This window comes from Triturus cristatus, chromosome 7 (genome assembly GCF_964204655.1).
Source record: "Triturus cristatus chromosome 7, aTriCri1.1, whole genome shotgun sequence".
NCBI lineage: Eukaryota > Metazoa > Chordata > Amphibia > Caudata > Salamandridae > Triturus > Triturus cristatus.
In genome coordinates, this window is record NC_140590.1 from 362589873 (window position 1) to 362602803 (window position 12931).

Consider the following 12931-nt stretch of genomic DNA (forward strand, 5'->3'; position numbering starts at 1 on the left):
TGGATCGAGTCCTTCCTTGATGGCACAACTTAAGCAGTCCGCCTCGGCCCTTTTACTGCCCCTATGTCCACCACCTCCTGCGGTGTCCCTTAGGGCTCGTCCCTCTCCCCCCACCTATTCAACCTCTACCTAAAGCCCTTGATAAACTCTTTAAAAAGCAGGAAGATAACCACCTTCAACTATGCGGACGATCTCCAACTCGTCTTCACATTGGACTCCCCGGACTCTGCTCTAGAATTCCAGGCCACCATGCTCCACATCCAGCAATGGATGAACCTTAATCATCTTAAACTCATTCCCGGCAAGACAAAATTAGTCTTGCCGGGAAGGAGCGAGATCGAATGGGGCCCACACTTCTGGCCTAAGGACCTCGGGCCACCCCCCCCACCCCATCACCCTCAGTGAAAAGCCTGGGAGTCACCCTTAACTCCGACCTCTCTCTTAGAGGACAGGTGGGGTCGGTGGTCTCCTCATGCGGCTTCCAACTGAGGAAAATAAGAAAAATCGGCCACTTACTGACTCAATCAGCTCTCATTCAGGCAGTGATTTCCCTTGTACTAGCGCGTCTCGATTTCTCCAACTCCATCTATCTCGGTCTGCCTGTGCATCTACTCAAGCGTCTACAAATAGTACAAAACCAGGTGGCGAGACTGATATTCAAACATCCTAAATGGCTTTCGGCCAGCCCCCTTTTAGCCAAACTGCACTGGCTACCCATCGCCCAACGAGCAGTCTTTAAGACCGGGTGTTTGATATTCAAGGCCTTGCACTGTAGGAGCCTCAAAGTCATCAATCACCTGATTGTCAAACATGTCCCACGCCGTAATCTTCGATCTGCCCATCTAAGACTTCTTATTGTCCCAGTCTTCAAACTCAAACGCCAAGGATGATACAGGTTTTCCTACCTAGCCCCGAGCCTCTGGAACTCCTTACCATTGGACATCAGGATGCAGGATAACTTGATGGGTTTCAGAAAGGCTCTCAAGACCTGGCTGTATACGCAAATCTACGCTTAGCCTGTCCCGCCGCAACACATCAAACAATTAGAGCCATGAAACCTATTGGTGACCGTGCGCTTTATAAGCTCCTACTATCATAACATAACATAACATAACATAACATAACATAACATAACATAACATAACATAACATAACATAACATAACAGCATTGTCCTTGTTCTTTATAGAAACTGGTGGTATCTGCAAAAGTCCCACATCAGTATCCCCTGTGGCCCACAATCATATCTTTAAATTCAACAAGAAGTGGTGCATCTTTTGCCAAACACTGTTTTGCACTCATCACATTAGGTTCAACAGTCAATCAATCAATCAGTATATTTATAAAGAGCGCTACTCACCTGTGAGGGTCTCAAGGCGCTGGAGGGGAGGGGGGGATCTGCTGCTACTGCTCGAAAAGCCAAGTCTTGAGGTGTTTCCTGAAGGTGAGGTGGTCCTGGGTCAGTCGAAGGTGGGCTGGGAGGGAGTTCCACGTCTTGGCAGCCAGATAGGAGAAAGACCTTCATCCGGTGGTGGTTCTGCGAATCCGTTGGATGGTGGCAAGGGCGAGGCTGGCGGAGCGGGCGGGTAGGTGTGTAGAAAGTGAGGCGGTTGTTGAGGTATTCGGGGCCCATGTTGTGGAGGGCTTTGTGTGCGTGGGTGAGGAGCCCGAACGTGATTCTCTTGTTGACGGGGAGCCAGTGCAGGTCTCTCAGGTGGGCGGAGATGTGGCTGTGGCGGGGGATGTCGAGGATGAGTTGTGCGGATGAGTTCTGTATGCGCTGGAGTCTTTTCTGAAGTTTGGCCGAGGTTCCAGCGAAGAGGGCGTTCCCGTAGTCTAGTCGGCTGGTGACGAGGGCCTGGGTGACCGCCTTTCTGGTCATGTAAACACCATCCGGAGAACAATAAATAGTAGCATATAACTTCTTCAACAAATCCAATCCTAATACATTTTCCCCACAATTCGCCGTCAACAAAAATGGGGAGTCCACAGTAAAAGGACCAACAGTCAAAGCAAGAGATTTGGGAATGGGGTCACAACCGGTACGCCTGAAAAAACTACCGAAACATTATTACAGCCAGACAGGGTTGCCCCGGGGGACCAGTGAACAAGAAACAGAGCTATTTATTGCACCTGTATCTACCAAATATTTCTGTGCCATACCGTGCAAATCTGCTGTGACACAAGAACCACACTGATCTACAGGAATTTGGACTGGTCCCTTTCCCTGTCCCAGGCTGTCGTAACCATAGGATATCCTTGCAGCTTCATCCATATCATAATCATCATGATAGTACTGCCTTCCCCGGGGGTCATCACAATGGTTCTGATCAGAGCGACCCCCCGAGGATGCACCAATCTGTGCCTCATCCCGACCAACCTCACCATGGCCTCTTCCACCTGAATCCCACCGCCTAGATACTGCAATTTTCTGCAACAAGTCCGGACACTCACTCCGCCAATGTCGCTCTTTTTTACAATACGCACACTGATTCGGCCCCAAGGGCATGCTATCTCTACCGGCTCCCTGCAACCCTTAAGCCAGACCAGTGCCTCGCCCCCTTCCGGACCCCCTCGCAACCTGCTGCATCAAGACCTTCGTCTTCAAATCCTTGCTCTTCTTTATTACTCTGTCCTTTTCCTCATTCTCTCGACGCTCATAGTACTGAGCCATACTCAATATCACCGAAGGGGAGAAGGTAGTCCAAGTACTCTCAGAAGCTTGTAATCAAGCCGCAATCTCTGGAAGCTAATTCGTGACAACCCTATTCACAAACAACCTAACACCACTTTCGACCGACAAATCCTGTCCACTATAATACCAAAAGACCCCTTCAAACCGAGTAAAAAAATCAGATACGCTCTCCTCTTTCTTTTGATGACATTCTGTCAGCTGTCCCAATCTACACGTCTGGGTGGGATAAGAGAATGTATATAAGTGATAATACGACTTGGCAAAGCCAGAATCTCAGCCCTAGGTTTTTCACCGGGCTTTCGCTCCTTATCCCATGCCTTAATCTCATCCCATGAACCACCCAATTCCACCCTAAGGTCCTGCGTATGGACTTGTCTCCATATATCCACCGGCACCAACAGCCTGAAAAATATCTCAATATCTGTTAACTCTTTATAATACGCTGCAGGGTTTTTCCTAGGATCCGGTAATGACTTTTAAGAGCTAGCACCTCACTTCTCTTCCACTGGCTATAGAACCACTGTTCCTGAAAATAAGCCGCCACCGGTTGTTGAACCACATCCCCTCTCTGATTACACTGCTCTGGAATCTCAGCATGAAAAATAGGATGCACCTCCCTCATCGGAAAAAGGGACACACTAGTCGGAGTACGGTGATGTAATCTATCTCGATAACCAATAAGTGTCCCAACATTACCACATACATCTTTAGGAGCCAAACCAGCAGAATATACACAATCTCAAATGTCATATATTATTTGGGGGGACCGCAACACCAAAACACTGTTTCCACAAACCAATCAATGTAGCTGACATATACTGAAGAGCATGCTGCTGTACAAATGGCTCATAATCTTTCATCACACTCCATACATCCTCCACACTATAAATCAGACTCCGAGCCGATTGCGCTGCCCGATTTGCTACCATCTTTTTCTCCGCTTCACCCACATCAGAGCGAACCAATACTCTCTCTAGTCGCTCCCGTGCTGCCGCCCAATTCCCTTAATCCGATCCACGCACCGGTGTCCAGACACTATGTGACACAGATGATAAAATGACTGTAGAAGACACAAAAGGGGAAAGGATAGGTAACAACGTTAACAACGAATGAGTTGTAGGTGTAAGAGAAGGAGGAGAAGCATGAACAGAAACAACAGATACTGCGGAGGTACCTGCAAAGGGGAGACAAGCGGAGCTGAAGCTGAAGCGGTCAAGTCCACGGAAAGACCAGAGGAAGGGGGAGAAGCAGTGGGGGACTGAAATGGTGGAACAACAGGGTATATTCTCTACGGGGCATAGGGAGGTGGGGAGCGAGTTTCCAAGAGATCCTCCACAAAAGGATCATCATCCTCTCGAACATAGGACTTATTGCATTGTAGTCAAAACTTCCTATCAGCACATTCAATACCCTTTTCTGCTTGTTCTCTGTCATAAGCGACAGCTTTCTGAACCACTGTCTGTATTCCCTTCTTCCTAGACTACTTCTCGGCCTTCATACGCCTCTGCTTAGCCTCCTTCTTAAAACACCTGTAAAATGTCAAACATCGACTGTCTACACCTTCTAGCAAAAAATTTATCCTGCAAGTAATTCAATTTCTGCTCATCAAAGGTACCATTCAATGGCCACTGAAGTTCAGTATTGTCCCTCATATACTTGTGCCACAATGTACGAAACATAATAGGGCCATAACGTGCTTCACATACATATCAAAATTCGGAGTGCCTCCTGGAGACGCAGGCTGTCTCTCCTCTAGCCGATGTTCAACAGAACAACAGCGGCCCCCCAAACACCACACTTTACTCCAACAAGGCATCTTAGCATCAGACACATTTATTATTCTTTCAAGCAACACACACACAAACAAAAGAGCTCTCAAAAGCAGTCCTCAGACTGCGCCAAGACAAGTCAGTCCTCAGACTGCACCAAGACAAGATAGGCTCTAGCCCCAGGCCTTTTTAAGAACAAACCAAATTCAACAAGTGCCCTGGCAGAATGCTCAAAAATGCTCTGAATCACAAGGGTCCACAGACACACCAAGTTATCCAAGAGGGCGCAAACAAAAGAGCTCTCAAAAGCAGTCCTCAGACTGCGCCAAGACAAGTCAGTCCTCAGACTGCACCAAGACAAGATAGGCTCTAGCCCCAGGCCTTTTCAAGAACAAACCAAATTCAACAAGTGGCCTGGCAGAGTGTTCAAAAATGCTCTGTATCACAAGGGTCCACAGACCCACCAAGTTAACCAAGAGGGCGCGGCTCTTACCAGAAATCAAGATGAACTCACTTGGTGCACACAGGTCAAACAAGATTATTGTCCACTGCCGACTCTCCAGACCAAACGGTCAGATCCAAGTGTTTTGCCTTTTCAGGACCCCAGCCAAGGTGACCACTCGACGAGGAGCCACCCGACCAGACAGGCGGGGCAACTGGGAGAACCAGGCTCTGTCATGTGGGGATCCCCGATCCGCCCACCCGACCAGACACAACCCCGGCCTCCTCAACCCGACTACAGGTGGGATGTGTCAACTGGTGGAGTCCCTGTCCAGGTGCCAACTGAAGGAAGTGACCTGATTAGGGCCACCCGGGTCACTCTTGACCGCCTCTAGCCTTCCAGAAATGAAGAGTCGATGACGCAGTAGAGATACAAGCAAACTAGTTTATTCACAAAGTACACTGAGGTGGAGTCCAATCTGACCAGCCTCCTATGATGGCTGTCGAGGGACTGACTCTAACAAGCATAAAGTTACATTATGTATGTTGCGGAGCCCACTAAGACCTGCCTACTATGGAAAAACACTGGTAGATGTCGTAATACAATGGGGGTACAGAACATAGGTTTCGATTCCACAGCCTAGCACAACTTAACTACTATCCAAGGTCGTCTGACCTATCCTTCCCTCTAGGCAGGTGGGAGAATGCCTCTATGTAACAGAAAAGGCATGCGTTAATGAGCAAGTTTCAACAGTGGAGAAACGAAACTTACCAAGGACCATTTCTCGTAAATGAGCAAGTAATAGTTTTGGATATAATACAAAATAGCGTCTTCAAGAACTAAAATGGTAGCACAGTTGTCAACCTAACAAACGCAACCTCCGCATTTACTAATTGCTTATACATACAGTATGGATATATAATGAATTAGCTATATAATGCTAAGATAATTTGCGGTGATGTACGAGTAATAAGGCAGTAATACGTTTCAATTCTAACACGTCTCCTCCTCCTCCTACGCCAGAACCACCAGCCATTGATATTCTGCATGGATGGCCTCCATCTTCCATTGCCAGGCCATGGCTGATAACTCTTTCCTGTTTGGTTGTTTCGGTTGGGAAGGAGTAGCTATATCAAGAAACAAAAAAGACAATTCTAACCAATACTCTTAGCAAAACAGTAAAACAAAATTAATTATACACATAAAATTATATTGGCACAGTAGCACTAGCAAGCACAGTACATAACATTTGTGGTATCCTCCCACTTCCTCTGCCTCTAACATTTGTGGGAAATTCAGGCTTTACCAGGCACTATGGAGATGACAAGTCTTCTTCTCTCTCTTATTTAACTAAACTAACCTTGTAGGCATGCCCGCTCAGTCAGCTTGCGCCCTAGACAGACATACTCGTGTTGCAGACTCATGTTATTTACAACTGTCTGCAGGTGGGGCAGCTGTAGTCTACAACTACACAATTATCTTATTTTTCTATTATGGTCATACCCTGTTACATCAATGGTAACTGCTCAATTTCACTTTCACCCTGACTACTACAACAAGGCAGATGATATCTGATCTGAATGATTATAAATGGGACGACATGAGTTACTATTGATTGCTTGTGTAACCATGCAGCCGATAGGCCCCCCATGGCTGACACGGTCAAAATGACATAGGTAGGGACTGGGCCTCGGAGTTGGGGGGATGCAATCGATAATGGGTGGGTATGGGTACATACATAAACAATATATACGTTGTGCTTGCAAACTACTCTGAGTCAATGGAGTATTCTGAAACACAACCTTGAATCAAAAACCTTAAAAAAACAGTCTCTGTTTCTCTTCCCAGCAATTTTACCATTCATCTTTGCATTGCTCTTCTAGCTTTTATTTATTTATTTCTAAGCTTATTCTTATCTTCACCCTTGGTTTTGCTACTCTGGCACGGTTTATTTTTCTTTTACTTTCTCTTCCTCCAGTGACAGTCTCCACCTATGCTATGATTGAATACCATCCAGGCATCCATCCATTCAACGTTAACATGGCTATCATTCTTCTTTCTCTCTCAACACACCTTTCACCAACAATATACATTTGTAAGTTTTTTTAAACCACCACCCATGCATTTTTGGCTTGCCTTGGAGTTTGACCCATCAAACCCCCCGGAGGATTCCTATCACAAATACAGTTTCACCCACCCAGGCAGGGATCCTTTCTTTCACCTGTCACCCATCCTTCAACCACCGATGCATCCTATCAGCCACCTATGCATCCCGGGCCCCCTTCCTTCACCCATGTATCCTTCTCTGCCAGTCCTATATTACATGTCACTCGTCCTTCCTCCTTCCATCCTTCTTTCCCTTTTAATTCAACCCATCAATCAAGGTCGTCTGACTCTTAGTCTTCTTCATAAAACTTTCCCAGCTGTGTTGGAGTCAGAAGAAGCCATTAGTTACTCAACTGCTGCCACTAATGCTTTTGCTATTGCTATTGCTAATGCTAAGTAAAGGGTGCCTTCTTCAACCGTTGTTCACATCAGCTTAGTCTCTCTCAACAGTACAGTGTACACCCTTGCAGTGAGTGTGTATTGTCATCTGCTCAATCCTGGCTGGTGTCGCCTTCCCTGCTGGCCCCGGCACTGGTGGTCGGTATGCCTAGAAAAAACATTACACATTTTTAAGATGACATATACGCCTTTTTTTCACTGGCAAGATTGAAAATACAATACATACACCACACACATCACTAGTACAAATCGGGTACTAGAGTAGAGTAGACAGTAGTATGTCCTATCCTATCAAAAATAAATATAAAATATCTGGCATTTTGTTGGTGGCAATCTTCGAAAAGCTTTTCAAGAAGAGGACAACTCAAGGAAATGGACTCAGTGGCTAGAGCTATTGGTGAATCTGAGTTTTAAAACTTTTTAAAAAGAAAAAGAATTGGCCAACTGGGCTGGTAATCGGACATAAGGTCTCTCGAGTCTAGAGTCCTCTCTCCTGGTTGGAAAATATATTGGTACCCTCTTCCTCCTCATACTTCATTCCAACCATGGTGCATGGTAATCAGTTTTTCACAATTAACAGCCGCTGCTAATAATAAAAAGTACTAGGCCTAGACGAGAAAAATACACCACTTTGGGGTGTCCAATGAGACCATCATTTGATTTACTAATTGAGCATTAGAAAGAAAGTAAACAAAAGCCTTCTAATCTCAACAAACATGTGTAGAATACCATAGTTGGGCATACAATCTGCACAGCTGAGTAGTAGTACTAGTAGTAGTGAAGTAACAATGTGTTCTCTGAGTCTTACAGTAGTACCACCACTAGGCAGTCCACAAAATATAAGGGGAGAGGGGAAGCTGACTGAAAAACCTGAATAAATTATAAAGCAAGCTACAGGCTAATAGTAGTACAGAGTCAGAGGCAGTTAGATTTATGTAAAAAATAAACAAAAGACACTAGAAATACAAAGAAGTAGCAAGGTAGGTAATGCAGGGATAACAAGAAGTTAGAAACAGATAGATCCAAGAAGGTTTGGTATAAAATAGAATTATGAAACAGAAATATTAGTTCGAAAAAATAAAGTGCAGTAAACGTTATGGGGATATATTTAATATTACCAACAGGAAGACTTACTGGGGCCAGCAGCAGAGCCATCTGTAGGGGAGCGATCCTGGCCCTGGGAGGCACCTCCAGCTCCCATCTCAGCAGACCCTGTCGTCCTCTTGCCCATGGATGCTGCTCATGTAAAACATAATAAAGAGACAAAAATTGATTGGTGTGAAACAAATATTAAATATTTTAAAAAACGCTTCAAAAAGATATTTCAACAAGATGACAATTACAATACAATTGACCTATCTAATCAGATCGATTAGTGGTATTGCGGTCTCGGACCGTCCTATCTCTTTATTATTCCAGTGTTCCATTCCAATTCTAGAATCCTAAACCGAAGTACCACCTAGCCTGCCTATTCCAAAGACTTTGGAATGAATTGCCAAAAATGATATTTGCTTCTTCTAAGTTCCGATTTCATTCACAATCATCAATTAATCAACCCCCAACTGTTCACTAAGTCTGCATTTCCATTTATTTCAGTCCTTGAAAATGAATAGCTGGTCGCATGCAAATTGCATCCACCAAATTTTGGATTGGTTGCTGATGTGCTGAGTTGCTATATTATTTACTCACTAACAAACTACAAAAGGTTCTACTAAGGACTGGAGTCAGCAGCACGTGACGGAGGACGCGTCACACAAACCGCGAAACAATTAACAACTAATACTAAGTAGCTAACAATAATAACTACGAACCACCACTATCTTAGTGACAGGACAAAGGAAAGAAGTCTCTCTAGCATTACCTAACTTAAGTTCTCTAACCTCTTTTACATAATCAGCCCATGCAAGCGCAAACTTGCAAACAAGATTAGTAGTGCCTTTCACCTGTCTATAAGAATAACAATCAAATAATATGAGATTTTTAAACGTAACTTACCAGCATGTAAGCAGCAGCAGATTTCTTGCTATTTGGTGAATTTTTTTTCTCTCGCAATAACACAGAGCAGAACACACAATAGTAATAAATCAGCTACTCACCAAGCCCCACGACTTCAACACCTAGCAGGTCCAGCAGGTCCTGCTCCCAGTCCAGGATGTCGGACCACCGGTGAGTGAGCTGGTTGTGGGTGCGCTAGACCTCAGAGCAGTGAAACACGGCCCGGCGCACCCTCGCCCACCAGTGGGGACACTCCTGGATGCCATAGCTGGAACCAGGCCTGCCGCTTGCTGCCAAGGTTAAGGGGAGGTAGCGCTGCATGAAAAAATGTAGGTTGGCCACCTCCACCTCTGAGAATAAGGCCTGGGCCTGCACCCCTTCCGGGCGCTGCCTTCTACAAGGAAGGCAGCTCCCGATCGCACTCTTACTCTTAACCATGGGTCTGTGGGGGGGGTCCGAAAATAAAATAAAATAAAGTCTGGCGAAGAAGTAGGGTAGTAAAAAAGATAGAGCAAGTAATAGAAAAACAGTACAAACAACACAGTAAAAGTAAAATTAAAACAAAAAATATACACTTAGGAAGAGAGAGGGATAGATAATAAAAAGTTCAGAAAAAAGGTTTTAGAAATAAAGGATTGAAAAGGTTTGAGAGGATTCAAAAACAGGCCCCAGAACCATAACAAAGAGTAGAAAAACAAGATGGCCACGCCCATTGGTGACCGCGTGGTTAAGTTTGTGCGATATTTCCCCCCAAACACGTAATCTGTGTTGCCAAACGTCAGAAACATCTTGCGAGCATGCAGAACAAGCAACTCTGCATGCTGGCGGAACTCCGCTTAGCATTGCAGAGTTTTTTTACCGCTTCGCATAGGTCCGCGTAGCTTGGCTACGCGAACTCCGCCCGGGCTAAGTCCTCACATCAAAACAATAAACCTGTAGTTTCAGAATGCCTCAGACAATGCACGTGCTAAGTCCATGAAGAATCAATCATCCAAACAATCAAGCAAGTCCAGAGTGATGCATGGCTGGACAAGAAAAAGGAAAATCATGTACAGCACATCTTACAGGTGATTGAGCCAGTGGCATCAGTAGGGTCCAGGCAAAACGCGCATAAGCCCAGCAACAACCCAACAACTCAATTTTTCCAGCACGCTCAAAGTGTTAAAACCCCTACTGCAGGACTAGGAAAATCATGCAATGTTCAGGATCTTCTGGTGCCGGAGAAAATAAACAAGATTGAAGGTATGCAATTAGTATCAGCACAAGAAAGTTAAGTCATCCATGTACTAAATATCACAAACTCATCCACCTCTTCTAAAACAAATGGGTTAACCAAAAGAGCAAGGAAATGGTTAAAAAAAGGCACATCAAACTAAAGGATCGGTCAAGATGGGCACGGTTAAGAGACTGAAGGATTGTTACCTAGTTTTCAAACCCATTCCATTGGAAACCCGACAAGTAAAACCTATAGAGACGGAGATGGGTGAAGCTCCATTCAATCCTATCCAGTTCATTTCCTCAGTGGATGAAACAGGAGAAGTAATTCAAGATCATAGTGCTGAAGCTTTGACTAACCATCCTTCAGGTAAAGGAAATGAGACAAAAAAGACATGGTGTCACCTCCATTGGGAAGGATGGAGATTAGGTAAAACAAATACATCACTAACATTCCAATAGAATACATTAACAAAATCAATGATGAATTACACCTGTCCACCAACAAATAGCTCAGAGCAATTGCAAAAGGACAGGGGAGAAAACCCAGGCTCCATTCACGTATCATCCTTAACAGATCCTCTTACACACTTGGTGATACAAAGAATAAAATCTGTTTCAACCTTTCAGCCGAAAAGGCTCCACCATGATAGCATACCAGCCGGCAGCAAACGCAGTATTTGTCAAAGCTGATATTGTTTCTGAAAGTCCCAAATAGTAGTCTCAGTATCGCAAGATGTATAGAGGGGAGAACCACCCCTTTAGTTCAAAAGTTTGGCAATTTTACTCCATCGATTCCAGTTTTACACCCCTTAACATCACCAAATCTTTGAACCACTCTGTCCATTTCAATAGGATGAGATGATGTAGTAGGTAATAGTATGCAAATCCGGAAGAATTAAGTAATCCATTACTTGCATTTTCCTCAGGACCACTGTACTTTAGTCATATGATTGGTTGTGACATTTAGGAAAAAGGCGAGTTAATGTTCTTAACCCTCGTCAGTCCTTTCCCAAGCATGTGCTTTTGGAAGTAACAGTTTTGTTGCAAGTGTAATCATGTAAGCTATAAGCATGAAAGAAATCAGTGGATTGTTAGAGCACAAGCGGAAACTTTACGAAAGGTTCCTATAGGCTTCAGACTATTCAGTTCATAAGTTCATACAGGGAAAGAAAGCAAGTTTTGAGGCTTTCATGAAACACAGCCTGTGCATGATGAACTTGGGTTAAAATATGAATATCACATTATTCGAAACATTACACTAATTCTTCAATTAGACATATTCATATTATCTCAATTTGAATCGCACTTAATTCATGTAAATATAAGGTACCCATAACATATTTCAAACACTTCACTATTATTTTGCATATAATTTTGTAAGTCTCTTTGCATGTTATAGGTTAATACATCTTTTAGGATATGAAAGCACATTTGAAATAAACTTTTACAGAGCACAAATTATAGCATCACTTTGTGTAACATCTATTTTACTCATCAATGTCAGTGCTCACATTACACATTCTAATGTTATTAACCGTTTTTCTAACACACGAGAAATGTTCTGTGTTATCTTTTAATTACCATATTCATCCATGCATGAGGACATATATATTTATTTTTTTTGAAAACTTTTATTGAAGCTTAAACCACCTAGTAAATTACATTCCATCAATGAAGCACAAGTCAAGTCACCTTTCATACGTGTTATATACACATTGGGGAGACCATGATGAGTTCACCAGAGAACGACACACCAGACAGAGATTAGCTGCTGAGCAAAGATGGAACACCTAGTGGGGCCGAGACGTGTATGGGGAGCAGTGCGAAGTGTCACGGAAGGGCGCAGGGCAGCACAGCCGGGAGAAGCTAAACAGCCTCACTGTCCACCTCGGACATGGCTGCTCCACCGGGCTCATCCGGCAGTGGGGTGGATGGGGTGTCCTGGCGGTGTAGTTAGGAGATGACGAGAGGGCCCCAAAAATTGGGCGGCTGGCTGGCAGCCGGCATCAATTCCCAAAACTCTCCAAGTAGCGTTTGGCAATGTGCGGAGTCCTCCAACTAGGCTTGGACCTTGGGTGCCGTTCTCCGTCCCCAGTGCATGTACACCCTATGCCTGGCGAGAACGAGTAGCATAGCGATAAGTCCGTGACTTGTGTTTGGGTGTCCGGAGTAATATGTGTGGAGGTGATCTCAGAGATGGCAACACAAACGTCCTGCCAGAAGGCGAAGACATCCGGGCACAACCAGGCCAGGTAGGAAAAATCCACGGCAGAGGTGGAGCACCGCAAACATCTGTTGCTAACTATGA